General features: G+C 40.1%; 5 non-coding genes across 5 annotated transcripts; all 5 read left to right on the top strand.

Moving 5' to 3' along the window:
* The first annotated feature begins 303 nt into the window (after positions 1 to 303).
* On the top strand, positions 304 to 375 carry TRNAC-GCA (transfer RNA cysteine (anticodon GCA)). Its single transcript has one exon. It is a non-coding gene; the product is annotated as a tRNA-Cys (tRNA).
* An 883-nt stretch (positions 376 to 1,258) lies between these two features.
* On the top strand, positions 1,259 to 1,330 carry TRNAC-GCA (transfer RNA cysteine (anticodon GCA)). The gene has a single exon. It is a non-coding gene; the product is annotated as a tRNA-Cys (tRNA).
* Positions 1,331 to 4,106: 2,776 nt separating this feature from the next.
* TRNAC-GCA (transfer RNA cysteine (anticodon GCA)) lies at positions 4,107 to 4,178 on the top strand. Its single transcript has one exon. It is a non-coding gene; the product is annotated as a tRNA-Cys (tRNA).
* An 884-nt stretch (positions 4,179 to 5,062) lies between these two features.
* Positions 5,063 to 5,134, top strand: TRNAC-GCA (transfer RNA cysteine (anticodon GCA)). Its single transcript has one exon. It is a non-coding gene; the product is annotated as a tRNA-Cys (tRNA).
* Positions 5,135 to 6,016: 882 nt separating this feature from the next.
* On the top strand, positions 6,017 to 6,088 carry TRNAC-GCA (transfer RNA cysteine (anticodon GCA)). Its single transcript has one exon. It is a non-coding gene; the product is annotated as a tRNA-Cys (tRNA).
* Positions 6,089 to 20,576: the final 14,488 nt, after the last annotated feature.

The following is a 20,576-nucleotide window of genomic DNA, read 5'->3' on the forward strand; positions in this document are numbered from 1 at the left end:
AACTATGCTCTTAGCCCAAAATCAACAAACTGCAGTAGAGAAGCAGTTACATTTTGCAGAATTAGTGCATTTGACAAAAGATTTTTTTTCCATGTTCCAAGAGCTACATGTGATGCGAAATGTATGAATTCTTGCAATGGAAACCTCACTGTATTTTACCAAGGCAGATAAAGGACATCCTTCGCACCCCATATACTTATAAGGAGGTTTTGGTGGCTGAAAATGCTTTGCTTTGATGGTGATTGCATGTTGCTTGCACTTTGTACATATTACTGAATAAATAAAGGTGAACTTTTCAGAACTGGGGGTATAGCTCAGTGGTAGAGCATTTGACTGCAGATCAAGAGGTCCCTAGTTCATATCTGGGTGCCCCCTTGTTCAACTGTTTTACCTGTAGAAATATTTTTTTTATTAAATAAATTGAAGAAAACATTTACAATCTTAGCATTTTATATAATGAGCAACACATTTCTACATTTGAAATACTCCTGATCATCTCCTGAAACATAGGGTAAACACCTTGAAACTGTTTAGGATTTCTTCATATGATACAAGCTGTGTTTGACATTCACCCAAGTTCTACTGGTGATATTATCAGTTTGAAATAGTCCATTGGAAGCTCACATGAATGTTATAAAACTGTGGTGGAAACCAATAATATGCCCTTAATGAAATGTATTAATTTGTACAGCTGACCAGAAGTGCACTGATGTCATTAGTTCTACAAGTTCCATACAGTTACCCACTCTATCACCTTTTTAGAAAAAGGGCAGTTTTCAGCATTCAAGGGTTTAACTCAGTGGTAGAGCATAGGAGTACAGTTGAAGAAGTCCCTGTTTCATAACCATATACCCTCATCAATAGATCCTGTTAAAATGTTTTTCAACCCAATGCACTGTAAGAAACAATAGGATATATCATCATTTCATATAAAAAAACAATGAACAATTGAGTTTAACTATACTCTTAGCACAAAATCAACAAACTGCAGTAGAGAAGCAGTTACGTTTTGCAGAATGTGTTCATTTGACAAACGTTTTTTTTCCATGTTCCAAGATCTACATGTGATACGAAATGTATGAATTCTTTCAATGGAAACCTCACTGTATTTTACCAAGGCAGATAAAGGACATCCTTTGCACCCCATATACTTATAAGGAGGTTTTGGTGGCTGAAAATGCTTTGCTTTGATGGTGATTGCATGTTGCTTGCACTTTGTACATATTACTGAATTAATAAAGGTGAACTTTTCAGAACTGGGGGTATAGCTCAGTGGTAGAGCATTTGACTGCAGATCAAGAGGTCCCTAGTTCAAATCTGGGTGCCCCCTTGTTCAACTGTTTTACCTGTAGAAATATTTTTTTATTAAATAAATTGAAGAAAACATTTACAATCTTAGCATTCTATGTAATGAGCAACATATTTCTACATTTGAAATACTCCTGATCATCTCCTGAAACATAGGGTAAACATCATGAAACTGTTTAGGATTTCTTCATATGATACAAGCTGTGTTTTACATTCACCCAGGTTCTACTGGTGATATTATCAGTTTGAAATAGTCCATTGGAAGCTCATATGAATGTTATAAAACTGTGGTGGAAACCAATAATATGCCTTTAATGAAATGTATTAATTTGTACAGCTGACCAGAAGTGCACTGATGTCATTAGTTCTACAAGTTCCATACAGTCACCCACTCTATCACCTTTTTAAAAAAGAGCAGTTTTCAGCATTCAAGGGTTTATTTCAGTGGTAGAGCGTAGGAGTGCTTTTCAAGAAGTTCCTGTTTCATAACCATATACCCTCTTCAATAGATCCTGTTAAAATGTATTTTTTAACCCAATGCACTGTAAGAACCAATAAGATATATCATCATTTCATATACAAAACAATGAACAATTGGGTTTAGCTATGCTCTTAGCACAAAATCAACAAAATGCAGTAGAGGAACAGTTACGTTTTGCAGAATTTGTGCATTTGACAAAAGTTTATTTTCCATGTTCCAAGATTTACATGTGATACGAAATGTATGAATTCTTGGAATGGAAACCTCACTGTATTTTACCAAGGCAGATAAAGGACATCTTTTGTACCCCTTATACTTATAAGGAGGGTTTGGTGTCTGAAAATGCATTGCTTTGATGGTGATTGCATGTTGCTTCCACTTTGTACATATTACTGAATAAATAAAGGTGAACATTTCAGAAATGGGGCTATAGCTCAGGGGAAGAGCATTTCACTGCAGATCAAAAAGGTCCCTACTTCAAATCTGGGTGCCCCCTTGTCCAACTGTTTTACCTGTAGAATTAAATAAATTGAAGAAAACATTTACAATCCTAGCATTTTATGTAATGAGCAACACATTTCTACATTTGAAATACTCCTGATCATCTCCTGAAACATAGGGTAAACACCTTGAAACTGTTTAGGATTTCTTCATATGATACAAGCTGTGTTTGACATTCACCCAAGTTCTACTGGTGATATTATCAGTTTGAAATAGTCCATTGGAAGCTCACATGAATGTTATAAAACTGTGGTGGAAACCAATAATATGCCCTTAATGAAATGTATTAATTTGTACAGCTGACCAGAAGTGCACTGATGTCATTAGTTCTACAAGTTCCATACAGTTACCCACTCTATCACCTTTTTAGAAAAAGGGCAGTTTTCAGCATTCAAGGGTTTAACTCAGTGGTAGAGCATAGGAGTGCAGTTCAAGAAGTCCCTGTTTCATAACCATATACCCTCATCAATAGATCCTGTTAAAATGTTTTTCAACCCAATGCACTGTAAGAAACCATAGGATATATCATCATTTCATATAAAAAACAATGAACAATTGGGTTTAACTATACTCTTAGCACAAAATCAACAAACTGCAGTAGAGAAGCAGTTACGTTTTGCAGAATTTGTGCATTTGACAAACGTTTTTTTTCCATGTTCCAAGATCTACATGTGATTCGAAATGTATGAATTCTTGCAATGGAAACCTCACTGTATTTTACCAAGGCAGATAAAGGACATTTTTGTACCCCTTATACTTATAAGGCGGGTTTGGTGGCTGAAAATGCATTGCTTTGATGGTGATTGCATGTTGCTTGCACTTTGTACATATTACTGAATTAATAAAGTTGAACTTTTCAGAACTGGGAGTATAGCTAAGTGGTAGAGCATTTGAGTGCAGATCAAGAGGTCCCTAGTTCAAATCTGTGTGCTCCTTGTTCAACTGTTTTACCTGTAGAAATTTTTTTGTAATACATAAATTGAAGAAAACATTTACAATGTTAGCATTTTATGTAATGAGCAACACATTTCTACATTTGAAATACTCCTGACCATCTCCTGAAACATAGGGTAAACACCATGAAACTGTTTAGGATTTCTTCATATGATACAAGCTGTATTATACATTCACCCAAGTTCTACTGGTGATATTATCAGTTTGAAATAGTCCATTGGAAGCTCATATGAATGTTATAAAACTGTGGTGGAAACCAATAATATGCCCTTAATGAACTGTATTAATTTGTACAGCTGACCAGAAGTGCACTGATGTCATTAGTTCTACAAGTTCCATACAGTCACCCACTCTATCACCTTTTTAAAAAAGAGCAGTTTTCAGCATTCAAGGGTTTAACTCAGTGGTAGAGCATAGGAATGCAGTTCAAGAAGTCCCTGTTTAATAACCATATACCCTCTTCAATAGATCCTGTTAAAATGTTTTTCAACCCAATGCACTGTAAGAAACAATAAGATATATCATCATTTAATATACAAAACAATGAACAATTGGGTTTAACTATGCTCTTAGCACAAAATCAACAAACTGCAGTAGAGAAGCAGTTACATTTTGCAGAATTTGTGCATTTGACAAAAGATTTTTTTTCCATGTTCCAAGATCTACATGTGATACGAAATGTATGAATTCTTGCAATGGAAACCTCACTGTATTTTACCAAGGCAGATAAAGGACATCCTTCGCACCCCATATACTTATAAGGAGGTTTTGGTGGCTGAAAATGCTTTGCTTTGATGGTGATTGCATGTTGCTTGCACTTTGTACATATTACTGAATTAATAAAGGTGAACTTTTCAGAACTGGGGGTATAGCTCAGTGGTAGAGCATTTGACTGCAGTTCAAGAGGTCCCTAGTTCAAATCTGGGTGCCCCCTTGTTCAACTGTTTTACCTGTAGAAATATTTTTTTTATTAAATAAATTGAAGAAAACATTTACAATCTTAGCATTTTATATAATGAGCAACACATTTCTACATTTGAAATATTCCTGATCATCTCCTGAAACATAGGGTAAACACCTTGAAACTGTTTAGGATTTCTTCATATGATACAAGCTGTGTTTGACATTCACCCAAGTTCTACTGGTGATATTATCAGTTTGAAATAGTCCATTGGAAGCTCACATGAATGTTATAAAACTGTGGTGGAAACCAATAATATGCCCTTAATGAAATGAATTAATTTGTACAGCTGACCAGAAGTGCACTGATGTCATTAGTTCTACAAGTTCCATACAGTTACCCACTCTATCACCTTTTTAGAAAAAGGGTAGTTTTCAGCATTCAAGGGTTTAACTCAGTGGTAGAGCATAGAAGTGCAGTTCAAGAAGTCCCTGTTTCATAACCATATACCCTCATCAATAGATCCTGTTAAAATGTTTTTCAACCCAATGCACTGTAAGAAACAATAGGATATAACATCATTTCATATAAAAAACAATGAACAATTGGGTTTAACTATACTCTTAGCACAAAATCAACAAACTGCAGTAGAGAAGCAGTTACGTTTTGCAGAATTTGTGCATTTGACAAACGTTTTTTTTTTCCATGTTCCAAGATCTACATGTGATACGAAATGTATGAATTCTTGCAATGGAAACCTCACTGTATTTTACCAAGGCAGATAAATGACATCCTTTACACCCCATATACTTATAAGGATGTTTTCGTGGCTGAAAATGCTTTGCTTTGATGGTGATTGCATGTTGCTTGCACTTTGTACATATTACTGAATTAATAAAGGTGAGCTTTTCAGAACTGGGGGTATAGCTCAGTGGTAGAGCATTTGACTGCAGATCAAGAGGTCCCTAGTTCAAATCTGGATGCCCCCTTGTTCAACTGTTTTACGTGTAGAAATATTTTTTTTATTAAATAAATTGAAGAAAACATTTACAATCTTAGCATTTTATATAATGAGCAACATATTTCTACATTTGAAATACTCCTGATCATCTCCTGAAACATAGGGTAAACACCTTGAAACTGTTTAGGATTTCTTCATATGATACAAGCTGTGTTTGACATTCACCCAAGTTCTACTGGTGATATTATCAGTTTGAAATAGTCCATTGGAAGCTCACATGAATGTTATAAAACTGTGGTGGAAACCAATAATATGCCCTTAATGAAATGTATTAATTTGTACAGCTGACCAGAAGTGCACTGATGGCATTAGTTCTACAAGTTCCATACAGTTACCCACTCTATCACCTTTTTAGAAAAAGGGCAGTTTTCAGCATTCAAGGGTTTAACTCAGTGGTAGAGCATAGGAGTACAGTTGAAGAAGTCCCTGTTTCATAACCATATACCCTCATCAATAGATCCTGTTAAAATGTTTTTCAACCCAATGCACTGTAAGAAACAATAGGATATATCATCATTTCATATAAAAAACAATGAACAATTGAGTTTAACTATACTCTTAGCACAAAATCAACAAACTGCAGTAGAGAAGCAGTTACGTTTTGCAGAATTTGTTCATTTGACAAACGTTTTTTTTCCATGTTCCAAGATCTACATGTGATACGAAATGTATGAATTCTTGCAATGGAAACCTCACTGTATTTTACCAAGGCAGATAAAGGACATCCTTTGCACCCCATATACTTATAAGGAGGTTTTGGTGGCTGAAAATGCTTTGCTTTGATGGTGATTGCATGTTGCTTGCACTTTGTACATATTACTGAATTAATAAAGGTGAACTTTTCAGAACTGGGGGTATAGCTCAGCGGTAGAGCATTTGACTGCAGATCAAGAGGTCCCTAGTTCAAATCTGGGTGCCCCCTTGTTCAACTGTTTTACCTGTAGAAATATTTTTTTATTAAATACATTGAAGAAAACATTTACAATCTTAGCATTCTATGTAATGAGCAACAAATTTCTACATTTGAAATACTCCTGATCATCTCCTGAAACATAGGGTAAACACCATGAAACTGTTTAGGATTTCTTCATATGATACAAGCTGTGTTTTACATTCACCCAAGTTCTACAGGTGATATTATCAGTTTGAAATAGTCCATTGGAAGCTCATATGAATGTTATAAAACTGTGGTGGAAACCAATAATATGCCTTTAATGAAATGTATTAATTTGTACAGCTGACCAGAAGTGCACTGATGTCATTAGTTCTACAAGTTCCATACAGTCACCCACTCTATCACCTTTTTAAAAAAGAGCAGTTTTCAGCATTCAAGGGTTTATTTCAGTGGTAGAGCGTAGGAGTGCTTTTCAAGAAGTTCCTGTTTCATAACCATATACCCTCTTCAATAGATCCTGTTAAAATGTATTTTTTAACCCAATGCACTGTAAGAACCATTAAGATATATCATCATTTCATATACAAAACAATGAACAATTGGGTTTAGCTATGCTCTTAGCACAAAATCAACAAAATGCAGTAGAGGAACAGTTACGTTTTGCAGAATTTGTGCATTTGACAAAAGTTTATTTTCCATGTTCCAAGATTTACATGTGATACGAAATGTATGAATTCTTGGAATGGAAACCTCACTGTATTTTACCAAGGCAGATAAAGGACATCTTTTGTACCCCTTATACTTATAAGGAGGGTTTGGTGTCTGAAAATGCATTGCTTTGATGGTGATTGCATGTTGCTTCCACTTTGTACATATTACTGAATAAATAAAGGTGAACATTTCAGAAATGGGGCTATAGCTCAGGGGAAGAGCATTTCACTGCAGATCAAAAAGGTCCCTACTTCAAATCTGGGTGCCCCCTTGTCCAACTGTTTTACCTGTAGAATTAAATAAATTGAAGAAAACATTTACAATCCTAGCATTTTATGTAATGAGCAACACATTTCTACATTTGAAATACTCCTGATCATCTCCTGAAACATAGGGTAAACACCTTGGAACTGTTTAGGATTTCTTCATATGATACAAGCTGTGTTTGACATTCACCCAAGTTCTACTGGTGATATTATCAGTTTGAAATAGTCCATTGGAAGCTCACATGAATGTTATAAAACTGTGGTGGAAACCAATAATATGCCCTTAATGAAATGTATTAATTTGTACAGCTGACCAGAAGTGCACTGATGTCATTAGTTCTACAAGTTCCATGCAGTTACCCACTCTATCACCTTTTTAGAAAAAGGGCAGTTTTCAGCATTCAAGGGTTTAACTCAGTGGTAGAGCATAGGAGTGCAGTTCAAGAAGTCCCTGTTTCATAACCATATACCCTCATCAATAGATCCTGTTAAAATGTTTTTCAACCCAATGCACTGTAAGAAACCATAGGATATATCATCATTTCATATAAAAAACAATGAACAATTGGGTTTAACTATACTCTTAGCACAAAATCAACAAACTGCAGTAGAGAAGCAGTTACGTTTTGCAGAATTTGTGCATTTGACAAACGTTTTTTTTCCATGTTCCAAGATCTACATGTGATACGAAATGTATGAATTCTTGCAATGGAAACCTCACTGTATTTTACCAAGGCAGATAAAGGACATCCTTTACACCCCATATACTTATAAGGAGGTTTTGGTGGCTGAAAATGCTTTGCTTTGATGGTGATTGCATGTTGCTTGCACTTTGTACATATTACTGAATTAATAAAGGTAATCTTTTCAGAACTGGGGGTATAGCTCACTGGTAGAGCATTTGACTGCAGATCAAGATGCCCCTAGTTCAAATCTGGGTGCCCCCTTGTTCAACTGTTTTACCTGTAGAAATATTTTTTTATTAAATAAATTGAAGAAATCATTTACAATCTTAGCATTCTATGTAATGAGCAACATATTTCTACATTTGAAATACTCCTGATCATCTCCTGAAACATAGGGTAAACACCATGAAACTGTTTAGGATTTCTTCATATGATACAAGCTGTGTTTGACATTCACTCAAGTTCTACTGGTGATATTATCAGTTTGAAATAGTCCATTGGAAGCTCATATGAATGTTATAAAACTGTGGTGGAAACCAATAATATGCCCTTAATGAACTGTATTAATTTGTACAGCTGACCAGAAGTGCACTGATGTCATTAGTTCTACAAGTTCCATACAGTCACCCACTCTATCACCTTTTTAAAAAAGGGCAGTTTTCAGCATTCAAGGGTTTAACTCAGTGGTAGAGCGTAGGAATGCAGTTCAAGAAGTCCCTGTTTCATAACCTTATACCCTCTTCAATAGATCCTGTTAACATGTTTTTCAACCCAATGCACTGTAAGAAACAATAATATATATCATCATTTCATATACACAACAATGAACAGTTGGGTTTAACTATGCTCTTAGCACAAAATCAACAAACTGCAGTAGAGAAGCAGTTACATTTTGCAGAATTAGTGCATTTGACAAAAGATTTTTTTTGCATGTTCCAAGAGCTACATGTGATGCGAAATGTATGAATTCTTGCAATGGAAACCTCACTGTATTTTACCAAGGCAGATAAAGGACATCCTTCGCACCCCATATACTTATAAGGAGGGTTTGGTAGCTGAAAACGCTTTGCTTTGATGGTGATTGCATGTTGCTTGCACTTTGTACATATTACTGAATTAATAAAGGTGAACATTTCAGAACAAGGGGTATAGCTCAGTGGTAGAGCATTAGACTGCAGATCAAGAGGTCCCTAGTTCAAATCTGGGTGCCCCCTTGTTCAACTGTTTTACCTTTAGAAATATTTTTTTTATTAAATAAATTGAAGAAAACATTTACAATCTTAGCATTTTATATAATGAGCAACACATTTCTACATTTGAAATACTCCTGATCATCTCCTTAAACATAGGTTAAACACCTTAAAACTGTTTAGGATTTCTTCATATGATACAAGCTGTGTTTTACATTCACCCAAGTTCTACTGGTGATATTATCAGTTTGAAATAGTCCATTGGAAGCTCATATGAATGTTATAAAACTGTGGTGGAAACCAATAATATGCCATTAATGAAATGTATTAATTTGTACAGCTGACCAGAAGTGCACTGTTGTCATTAGTTCTACAAGTTCCATACAGTTACCCACTCTATCACCTTTTTAAAAAAGGGCAGTTTTCAGCATTCAAGGGTTTAACTCAGTGGTAAAGCATAGGAGTGCAGTTCAAGAAGTCCCTGTTTCATAACCATATACCCTCTTCAATAGATCCTGTTAAAATGTTTTCAACCCAATGCACTGTAAGAAACTATAGGATATATCATCATTTCATATAAAAAACAATGAACAATTGGGTTTAACTATACTCTTAGCACAAAATCAACAAACTGCAGTAGAGAAGCAGTTACGTTTTGCAGAATTTGTGCATTTGACAAACGTTTTTTTTCCATGTTCCAAGATCTACATGTGATTCGAAATGTATGAATTCTTGCAATGGAAACCTCACTGTATTTTACCAAGGCAGATAAAGGACATCCTTTACACCCCTTTCAAAACCATATACCCTCGTCAATAGATCCTGTTAAAATGTTTTTCAACCCAATGCACTGTAAGAAACAATAGGATATATCATCATTTCATATAAAAAACAATGAACAATTGGGTTTAACTATACTCTTAGCACAAAATCAACAAACTGCAGTAGAGAAGCAGTTACATTTTGCAGAATTAGTGCATTTGACAAAAGATTTTTTTCCATGTTCCAAGATCTACATGTTTGTTTGTTGATACGAAATGTATAAATTCTTGCAATGGAAACCTCACTGTATTTTACCAAGGCAGATAAAGGACATTTTTGTACCCCTTATACTTATAAGGAGGGTTTGGTGGCTGAAAATGCATTGCTTTGATGGTGATTGCATGTTGCTTGCACTTTGTACATATTACTGAATTAATAAAGTTGAACTTTTCAGAACTGGGAGTATAGCTAAGTGGTAGAGCATTTGAGTGCAGATCAAGAGGTCCCTAGTTCAAATCTGTGTGCTCCTTGTTCAACTGTGTTACCTGTAGACATTTTTTTGTAATACATAAATTGAAGAAAACATTTACAATGTTAGCATTTTATGTAATGAGCAACATATTTCTACATTTGAAATACTCCTGATCATCTCCTGAAACATAGGGTAAACACCACAAAACTGTTTAGGATTTCTTCATATGATACAAGCTGTATTTTACATTCACCCAAGTTCTACTGGTGATATTATCAGTTTGAAATAGTCAATTGGAAGCTCATATGAATGTTATAAAACTGTGGTGGAAACCAATAATATGCCTTTAATGAAATGTATTAATTTGTACAGCTGACCAGAAGTGCACTGATGTCATTAGTTCTACAAGTTCCATACAGTCACCCACTCTATCACCTTTTTAAAAAAGAGCAGTTTTCAGCATTCAAGGGTTTAACTCAGTGGTAGAGCATAGGAATGCAGTTCAAGAAGTCCCTGTTTCATAACCATATACCCTCTTCAATAGATCCTGTTAAAATGTTTTTCAACCCAATGCACTGTAAGAAACAATAAGATATATCATCATTTCATATAAAAAACAATGAACAATTGGGTTTAACTATACTCTTAGCACAAAATCAACAAACTGCAGTAGAGAAGCAGTTACGTTTTGCAGAATTTGTGCATTTGACAAACGTTTTTTTTTCATGTTCCAAGATCTACATGTGATACGAAATGTATGAATTCTTGCAATGGAAACCTCACTGTATTTTACCAAGGCAGATAAAGGACATCCTTCGCCCCCCATATACTTATAAGGAGGGTTTGGTGGCTGAAAATGCTTTGCTTTGATGGTGATTGCATGTTGCTTGCACTTTGTACATATTACTGAATTAATAAAGGTGAAGTTTTCAGAACTGGGGGTATAGCTCAGTGGTAGAGCATTTGACTGCAGATCAAGAGGTCCCTAATTCAAATCTGGGTGCCCCCTTGTTCAACTGTTTTACCTGTAGAAATATTTTTTTTATTAAATAAATTTAAGAAAACATTTACAATTTTAGCATTTTATATAATGAGCAACACCTTTCTACATTTGAAATACTCCTGATCATCTCCTGAAACATAGGGTAAACCCCTTGAAACTGTTTAGGATTTCTTCATATGATACAAGTTGTGTTTTACATTCACCCAAGTTCTACTGGTGATATTATAAGTTTGAAATAGTCCATTGAAAGCTCATATGAATGGTATAAAACTGTGGTGGAAACCAACAATATGCCCTTAATGAAATGTATTAATTTCTACAGCTGACCAGAAGTGCACTGATGTCATTAGTTCTACAAGTTCCATACAGTCACCCACTCTATCACCTTTTTAAAAAAGGGCAGTTTTCAGCATTCAAGGGTTTAACTCAGTGGTAGAGCGTAGGAATGCAGTTCAAGAAGTCCCTGTTTCATAACCATATACCCTCTTCAATAGATCCTGTTAACATGTTTTTCAACCCAATGCACTGTAAGAAACAATAAGATATATCATCATTTCATATACCCAACAATGAACAATTGGGTTTAACTATGCTCTTAGCACAAAATCAACAAACTGCAGTAGAGAAGCAGTTACATTTTGCAGAATTAGTGCATTTGACAAAAGATTTTTTTCCATGTTCCAAGATCTACATGTGATACGAAATGTATAAATTCTTGCAATGGAAACCTCACTGTATTTTACCAAGGCAGATAAAGGACATTTTTGTACCCCTTATACTTATAAGGAGGGTTTGGTGGCTGAAAATGCATTGCTTTGATGGTGATTGCATGTTGCTTGCACTTTGTACATATTACTGAATTAATAAAGTTAAACTTTTCAGAAGTGGGAGTATAGCTAAGTGGTAGAGCATTTGAGTGCAGATCAAGAGGTCCCTAGTTCAAATCTGTGTGCTCCTTGTTCAACTGTTTTACCTGTAGAAATGTTTTTGTAATACATAAATTGAAGAAAACATTTACAATGTTAGCATTTTATGTAATGAGCAACACATTTCTACATTTGAAATACTCCTGATCATCTCCTGAAACATAGGGTAAACACCATGAAACTGTTTAGGATTTCTTCATATGATACAAGCTGTATTTTACATTCACCCAAGTTCTACTGGTGATATTATCAGTTTGAAATAGTCAATTGGAAGCTCATATGAATGTTATAAAACTGTGGTGGAAACCAATAATATGCCCTTAATGAACTGTATTAATTTGTACAGCTGACCAGAAGTGCACTGATGTCATTAGTTCTACAAGTTCCATACAGTTACCCACTCTATCACCTTTTTAAAAAAGAGCAGTTTTCAGCATTCAAGGGTTTAACTCAGTGGTAGAGCATAGGAATGCAGTTCAAGAAGTCCCTGTTTCATAACCATATACCCTCTTCAATAGATCCTGTTAAAATGTTTTTCAACCAAATGCACTGTAAGAAACAATAGGATATATCATCATTTCATATAAAAAACAATGAACAATTGGGTTTAACTATACTCTTAGCACAAAATCAACAAACTGCAGTAGAGAAGCAGTTACATTTTGCAGAATTTGTGCATTTGACAAAAGATTTTTTTTCCATGTTCCAAGATCTACATGTGATACGAAATGTATGAATTCTTGCAATGGAAACCTCACTGTATTTTACCAAGGCAGATAAAGGACATCCTTTACACCCCATATACTTATAAGGAGGTTTTGGTGGCTGAAAATGCTTTGCTTTGATGGTGATTGCATGTTGCTTGCACTTTGTACATATTACTGAATTAATAAAGGTGAACTTTTCAGAACTGGGGGTATAGCTCAGTGGTAGAGCATTTTACTGCAGATCAAGAGGTCCCTAGTTCAAATCTGGGTGCCCCCTTGTTCAACTGTTTTACCTGTAGAAATATTTTTTTATTAAATAAATTGAAGAAAACATTTACAATCTTAGCATTCTATGTAATGAGCAACATATTTCTACATTTGAAATACTCCTGATCATCTCCTGAAACATAGGGTAAACACCATGAAACTGTTTAGGATTTCTTCATATGATACAAGCTGTGTTTTACATTCACTCAAGTTCTACTGGTGATATTATCAGTTTGAAATAGTCCATTGGAAGCTCATATGAATGTTATAAAACTGTGGTGGAAACCAATAATATGCCCTTAATGAACTGTATTAATTTGTACAGCTGACCAGAAGTGCACTGATGTCATTAGTTCTACAAGTTCCATACAGTCACCCACTCTATCACCTTTTTAAAAAAGGGCAGTTTTCAGCATTCAAGGGTTTAACTCAGTGGTAGAGCGTAGGAATGCAGTTCAAGAAGTCCCTGTTTCATAACCATATACCCTCTTCAATAGATCCTGTTAACATGTTTTTCAACCCAATGCACTGTAAGAAACAATAAGATATATCATCATTTCATATACACAACAATGAACAATTGGGTTTAACTATGCTCTTAGCACAAAATCAACAAACTGCAGTAGAGAAGCAGTTACATTTTGCAGAATTAGTGCATTTGACAAAAGATTTTTTTTCCATGTTCCAAGATCTACATGTGATACGAAATGTATAAATTCTTGCAATGGAAACCTCACTGTATTTTACCAAGGCAGATAAAGGACATTTTTGTACCCCTTATACTTATAAGGAGGCTTTGGTGGCTGAAAATGCATTGCTTTGATGGTGATTGCATGTTGCTTGCACTTTGTACATATTACTGAATTAATAAAGGTGAACTTTTTTCAGAACTGGGGGTATAGCTCAGTGTTAAGACGGATTTCTGAACTCTGTCCTGGTGGCGCAGAAGTTCAGAAGGCCAACCTAATTACTTGGAACAGGGTAACCTCTGGACAAGCCAGACCAATCAAGGTAGCGATCGCGGCGGTCAAGACTAGGTCTCAAGAGGGGTGAGGGTGACTGAAAGCCCGCAATGAGCACACAAAGCAAGAGCGCTTACAAACTACTCCAAACAGTTGTTTATATCAAAAATAGATACACATTTATTATAAGGCCTTGAAACTAATAACCACAGTAAAAGCAGCAATATACAACGATATTAAACCAACACATACACTATCCACCCAATATATATACAGAATACACAGTTTCACAGCATTAGCAGCACGAAATATGTTATCCACCTGCAGGGGAAGGAAAACAGGCAGTGCGAACCAAAGCGTGTGGTATGTCCGCCTTCTGAGGCCCCTAACTGGATGGTAGTCCAATCCCTACGAAGAGTGGAGCCTAGCGCTCAAAAGTACCTGCACACGCCGGTGCCAATGGGCAGAAGGTGAAGCTCTTCGGAGGACGTTGGACAGCTCTGTAGGGTGCCCTAATGAAGGAGAACACGGTCCGCGACTCTAGCGCAGCCTCCACTGTGAGGCAGAAGTAGGGCGCGAGTACGGACAAGGGGAGCTGTATTTACAGCGGGGAAAAGCAAGGGGCACTGCAGGAGGGCGACCAGATCCTAGCTAATCTACTCACCGGTCCCCGAAGCAAGCAGGCCCGAGCTTCTCCTCGATAGATGCAGCTTCTGGCAGGTTCTGAAGAGCAGGGAACGTCTCGTCGTCGTGCAGAGTAAAAAGACGTCCCGATCGAAGAATCCTGCACAGTTTTGTCGCCACGGCAGGGCAACGGAACGGCCGGGTGTATTCAAGCCAAACGAGCACCGTTCACCTCTAGCTTAGGGTTGCTAAGCAAACGAAGCGTGTGAGCGTGCCCCGGACTCAGAATACCACCCAACCTGTCGGCGATTACAGAGCAGGACTCCTTAGTAAGCTGGTCAGTCAACTGGATGGCCCAGAGACACTTCCGAAGGCTTACGGCAGGAGTTGATGAAGGTGCCGGGAATAGCTGGTCCTGCTATTCCAATAGGTCGAAGCGCCAGTACAGGCCTTCTTGTTCGATCTTAGGTGGAAAGGGCTTCACCGGACGACAGCAATGAGGAGCAGAAGTTCTTCAGGGGGTCACCAGCGATTCCTCGGTCCAGTCTCGTGTTCGCAGGATACTTGGCTCCTGTATCACTGGGTTCGTAAGAACTCAGGAGATCGACATGGTAGTGGTGTTTCCAGCTCCCTCTTATCCACGGTTCCCTTCGCGCCAAAACGGAGGGGAGCCAATGGGAGATCCGCTCATCAACACCCATACCATACGTGGACCAATCACGGACCACAGTGGTCCCAGGCATTCACACCACCCTAGACTCTCTGGCACCCAGGATGTGTATTGGGACCAGACAGCCCAGCCCACATCCTGGGGGCACTCAAACGACATGTAGAAGCCCGCGAAAGCAACCGTGTTTCGCGGGAAACTACATGCCCAAATAAGGAAGGCCCCGGGTCGCCTGACCCGGGGGAAGGTAAAGGGAGCAAGACGGACAGTGGACGAGACAAAGGAGCCTCGTGGTCCGGCCATTTTGGGTAGCCGGGCCACCCTTTTGTGTTCGCGGCAAAAAGGTGCTCAGAACGGCAAAAGGAGCTCAAAATAAACCAAATGATCGCTGCCACCAGCCCAGTCCCTGAATGACTTGCACCGATCCAAAAACCATCCTACAAGAGTGTCTAGGGTCTGTAGACGGCTAGAGACCCAAGAGAGCTGTAACTTAGCTTACAGTGCCCTCTTGTGTCGTGTTGCACTAAAATGGCGACACGATAAAAGAAACTACGGGAAACAGCGTTCCCCGGTACTGACTGTCTTAAGGGCATGTCAGTTTCCCCGTAAGAAAGGAGCGAAAGCCCAGAGGAGTACGGCAGAAGGCTGCACTTCTCTGGCAAAGTCAAGAAAACAGGTTGAAAACAATAGCAAAAAGTTTAGGGGTTGCCACATGGAAGGAAAGTTCCCTACAATAACGAAATCTTTCCTAACACTCGCCCCTCCCAGACTATGGACAGGGGGAACTAATCCACCCCTGGATGAGTCTCTTGTTCAGGTCGGTAAAACATTCTGGACAACCCATCAGCATTGCTATGTTGGACACCTGGCCTATGCTCAATAGTGAAGTCGAAGCCTTGTAGACTTATGGACCACCTAAGCAACTTTGGATTCTCCCCCTTCATGTTCATTAGCCACTTTAACGGCTTATGGTCAGTCTGCACAGTGAAGTGGGTCCCATAGAGGTAGGGCCGCAGCTTCCTTAGGGCCCACACAACAGAGAAACATTCTTTCTCTACCGTGGACCATCTGAGCTCTCTGTCCTTAAGCTGGCGACTAATAAAACCGATAGGGTGTTCCTTACCCTTCTCATCTACTTGTGATAGTACAGCTCCTATCCCAGTGTCAGAGGCATCCGTCTGCACGATAAAAGGTCTTTGATAATCAGGGGCCCTGAGCACAGGGGCCTGGCACAAGGAGTCTTTCAAGCCATTGAAGGCCTTCTCACACTCGTCAGTCCAAGTTACCTTCTTGGGTTTCTTCGGAGTTGTGAGGGCAGTCAGCGGAGCAGCTATGGTGCCATAGTCTGCCATAAAATTGCGGTAATAACCCGTGAGTCCTAAGAAGGCTCTCACTTGGGTTTGTGTAGTGGGGGTAGGCCAGTCTTGTACTGCTTGTACTTTACTGGGGAGAGGCTGTATCCTTCCTCCACCTACTTCATGCCCAAGGTAAACCACTGAGCCTTGTCCAATCTGGCATTTACTCGCCTTGATGGTCAAGTGGGCTTTCTGAAGAGCCTGGAGCACAATCCCGAGGTGTTTCACATGGTCTTCCCAGGTGGCACTGAAAACTGCTATATCGTCCAGATATGCAAGACAGAATTCGTCCAACCCATTCAACACATGATTCACAAGCCTCTGGAAAGTGGCAGGTGCATTCTTCAATCCGAACGGCATTACCCGGAATTGGTAAAGCCCGTCGGGAGTTGAAAATGCTGTCTTCTCCTTGGCATGTTCTGCTAAAGCTATTTGCCAATAGCCCGCAGTCAGGTCAAACGTGCTGAGGTACTTGGAGGCACCCAAGGTATCCACCAGCTCGTCAGTTCGAGGCAAGGGGTGAGCGTCTGTCTTGGTGACAGCATTCAGAGCCCTGTAATCCACGCAGAACCTCAATTCAGAAGTGCCTGCCTTTGGAACCAATACCACAGGACTGGACCAAGGACTACTAGAGGGTTCAATCACCCCAAGGTCTAACATCTTGTTGACCTCGGTCTTAATATAAGACCGTACTTTATCCGACATCCTGTATCCCCTACTTTTGGTAGGTATACTGTCTCCTGTGTCAATGTTATGTTTGCACCAAGGTGTCAAACCAGGCGACTGTGAAAACAGGGGGGAAAACTGCCTAAGCAAACTTTTCACCTCAGCCTGCTGATCAGAAGTCAGGTGAGGGGCCACTCGGACACCCTCAACGGAGCTATCTGAAGGACCGCTTTGGAACAGGTCGGGAAGAGGTTCTGACTCCTCTTCCTCAACGTCTGACGCCAGTAGCAGTGCTGCGATTTCGACTCTTGGGACGAAAGCCTTCAGCCTATTTACGTGGAACACTTTTGGAGCCTGTCCAGGCCTTCCAAGGTCCACTAAATAGTTCACCTCACCCAGGGGCTCCACCACTGTGTAAGGGCCTGACCATTTGTCCTGTAAAGCGCGAGGCCTTATAGGGTTCATGATCAGGACTTGCTGACCAGGGGTAAAGTGAATTAAGGAAGCTTTCTGGTCGTACCAATGTTTCACCAGCGCTTGTCCTGCCTTCAACTTTTCACTAGCCAAGCCCATCAGGAGTACCATCCGTTTTCTGAGCCCTAGCACATAGTCAACTACATTGGTAGTAACAGGGGGAGTGGGCATCTCCCATCCCTCTTTGACGATGGCTAAGGGTCCCCGTACGGGATGACCGAACAGAAGTTCGAAGGGGCTGAAGCCAACACCCTCCTGGGGTACCTCTCTGTAGGCAAACAGCAAGCATGGTAAAAGAAGATCCCATTTTCTTCTCTGGGGCTCCTCCAGAGCCCCAATCATGCTCTTTAACGTTCTGTTGAAACGTTCCACCAGACCATTGGTCTGGGGGTGATATGCAGAAGAGAACTTGTAGGTGACCCCACATTCTTTCCACATAGCCTGCATATACTTCGACATAAAGTTGCTGCCACGATCTGACACAACTTCTTTAGGGAAGCCAACCCTAGTAAATATGCCGAGTAAAGCTTTTGCAACTGACTTGGCAGTTACAGTCTTTAATGGGATGGCCTCAGGATACCTGGTTGCATGGTCGACCAGCACCAGGATAAACCTATTGCCCGAGGATGTTTGCGGGTCAAGGGGACCAACGATGTCGATCCCTACCCTTTCAAATGGTACCCCCACAACTGGGAGCGGTACCAACGGAGCTTGGATTGTCGCGCCAACCTTACCAGACAACTGGCAGGAGGCACAACTCCTGCAGTGACTTTCTACTTGCACCCCCATCTTGGGCCAGTAGAAGTGCATAGATAACCTTTGCTTGGTCCTCTTCATTCCAAGGTGACCAGCAAGGGGAACTTCATGCGCCAACTGCAAGAGGAAGGGTCTAACAGAAAGGGGAACCACCAACCTCCTATGGTCTCCTTCTGTAGACTCTGTGGGCTCACTGTACAGGAGTCCACCTTCCCAATAAATCCGATGCTTCCCAGGAGGTTCACCCTCAAGCTGGGAGCAGGCCTGTCTCCTTAGGCCTTCCAGAGATGGGCACTCACGTTGGCCCTTACTGAAGTCGTCCCTATCAGGACCTCCTTCAACTAACAAGTCTTTTAGTTCAGGATGGTCGTTGGGGTCGAACACTTCAGGCATCACCACCTCCTCGTCAGGCTCGGGCGATTGACCAACTCCCTCCACCGCAGTGGTAGGCGAGCTCGGGGGAATATTCTCTTTCCCCCGTCGGGACTTGTTGACTCCTTTCGCCTTGGGTTTCCCCTTCGGCTGGGGCGGCGTATTGGACTTGGCCAATGCTGCCCGTGCTTGAGACCGTGTGTAGGGTCTTTCGGCAGTGTCTCCTACGAGCCCTAGAGCTCTGAGATCATTGCCCAACAAGACCTTTCCCGGGACGTTTCTCTGAATGCTCACTGGAATCCTAACTGCTGTACCATTTAAAGTTAGATTAACAGGGATCACGGGAAACATACGGAGGGGGCCGTCAGCCAACTTAGTGGGCATCAGAGGAGCTCTGGCAACTTCCTCTGGGTCTACCAAGGTAGAATCCACTACAGTTCGACTGCACCCACTATCCCTAAGAGCTGGAGTATCCACTCCATTGATCAGCACACTGTCTTTAAAGTAGTGCTTGGTATTATCCGGAATCCTAGCATACGCCTCTGCGACTTTAGGCTCCCAGGAACCCAGGGACACTAAAACTACCTCAGCCTCTATTCCGCTGGGAAATGAGTCTGAGGAGAAGGATGCTCCTGTAATCTCTTCTTCCTCGTAGGAGGAGAAGGCCAGATTAGCGGAGTGGACCCCCAGAGGTCTAACCTTACAACGGGGATCCCCCTTCACATGGTCAGTTGCTCCACAAGAAAAACAAGCCCCATTGGGTCTGTTTACGTAGGGAGGCTTATTATAACCAGAGTTCTGTTTCGGAGGCGAACCTCCACTACCCTGTGAGTTCTCGTATGGCTTACCCTTATTTTTCTTTTTGTGGCCCTTATGGGAAGAAGATTTAGCAGATTCCCCACCCTCCACATCTTTGGACTTTTTCCCTTCCTCCTGCTTACCAGGATGAGTTTTGTCCTTATGGGACACTCGATGTGACACCCATAAGTCTGCTGCAATGGCCAGCTTCTTAGGATCTATCTCCTTCGAATCGGCCAAATGCTGCTTAAGCTCCGGGGAAGAAGAAGCAAAAATGTGTTCCAGCATGACCAGATTGATCATGCCTTCGAAGGTAGAAACCTTATAACCTTCAACCCAGCCAGTTAAGTTTTTCAGGGACTCAGCTACATACGACACCCAAGTACCACCTTCCTTTTTCTTATACTCTCTAAACCTTTTCAAATATTGGGTCGGAGTCTTCCCAAACTTTAAAATGAGAGTCTGCTTCAACATTGCAAAATCAGCGCGCTCAGCCTTCGACATTTCCATAATGGCACTGCAACCAGAATGGGGCAGTCTGCTGAGTAACCATGCAATCTTATCCGCATTATCAACCTCTTGAACCTCGCATGCATACTCAAACGCATTTAACCAGTCCATAATGTCATTTCGTTCCTCATACACACTGAGCAGATCTTTTGGAAACCGTGGATGAGAGGAAGCCCCAGAACCATGTCCAGGACCCTTGGACCCATTTGCGAACTGAAGCTTGGCCAGTTCCAACTGGTGATCCCTGTCTTTTTGTTTTTCTGCCTGGTCGATTTTCAGTTTGGCTATGCTGAATTCAAGCTCCTGCTGCCTAAACCGCAGCTCTTGCTTCTTGAATTCAA

The sequence above is a fragment of the Ambystoma mexicanum genome, chromosome 4q (assembly GCF_040938575.1).
Source record: "Ambystoma mexicanum isolate Mex_15411 chromosome 4q, UKY_AmexF1_1, whole genome shotgun sequence".
Taxonomy (NCBI): Eukaryota; Metazoa; Chordata; class Amphibia; order Caudata; family Ambystomatidae; genus Ambystoma; species Ambystoma mexicanum.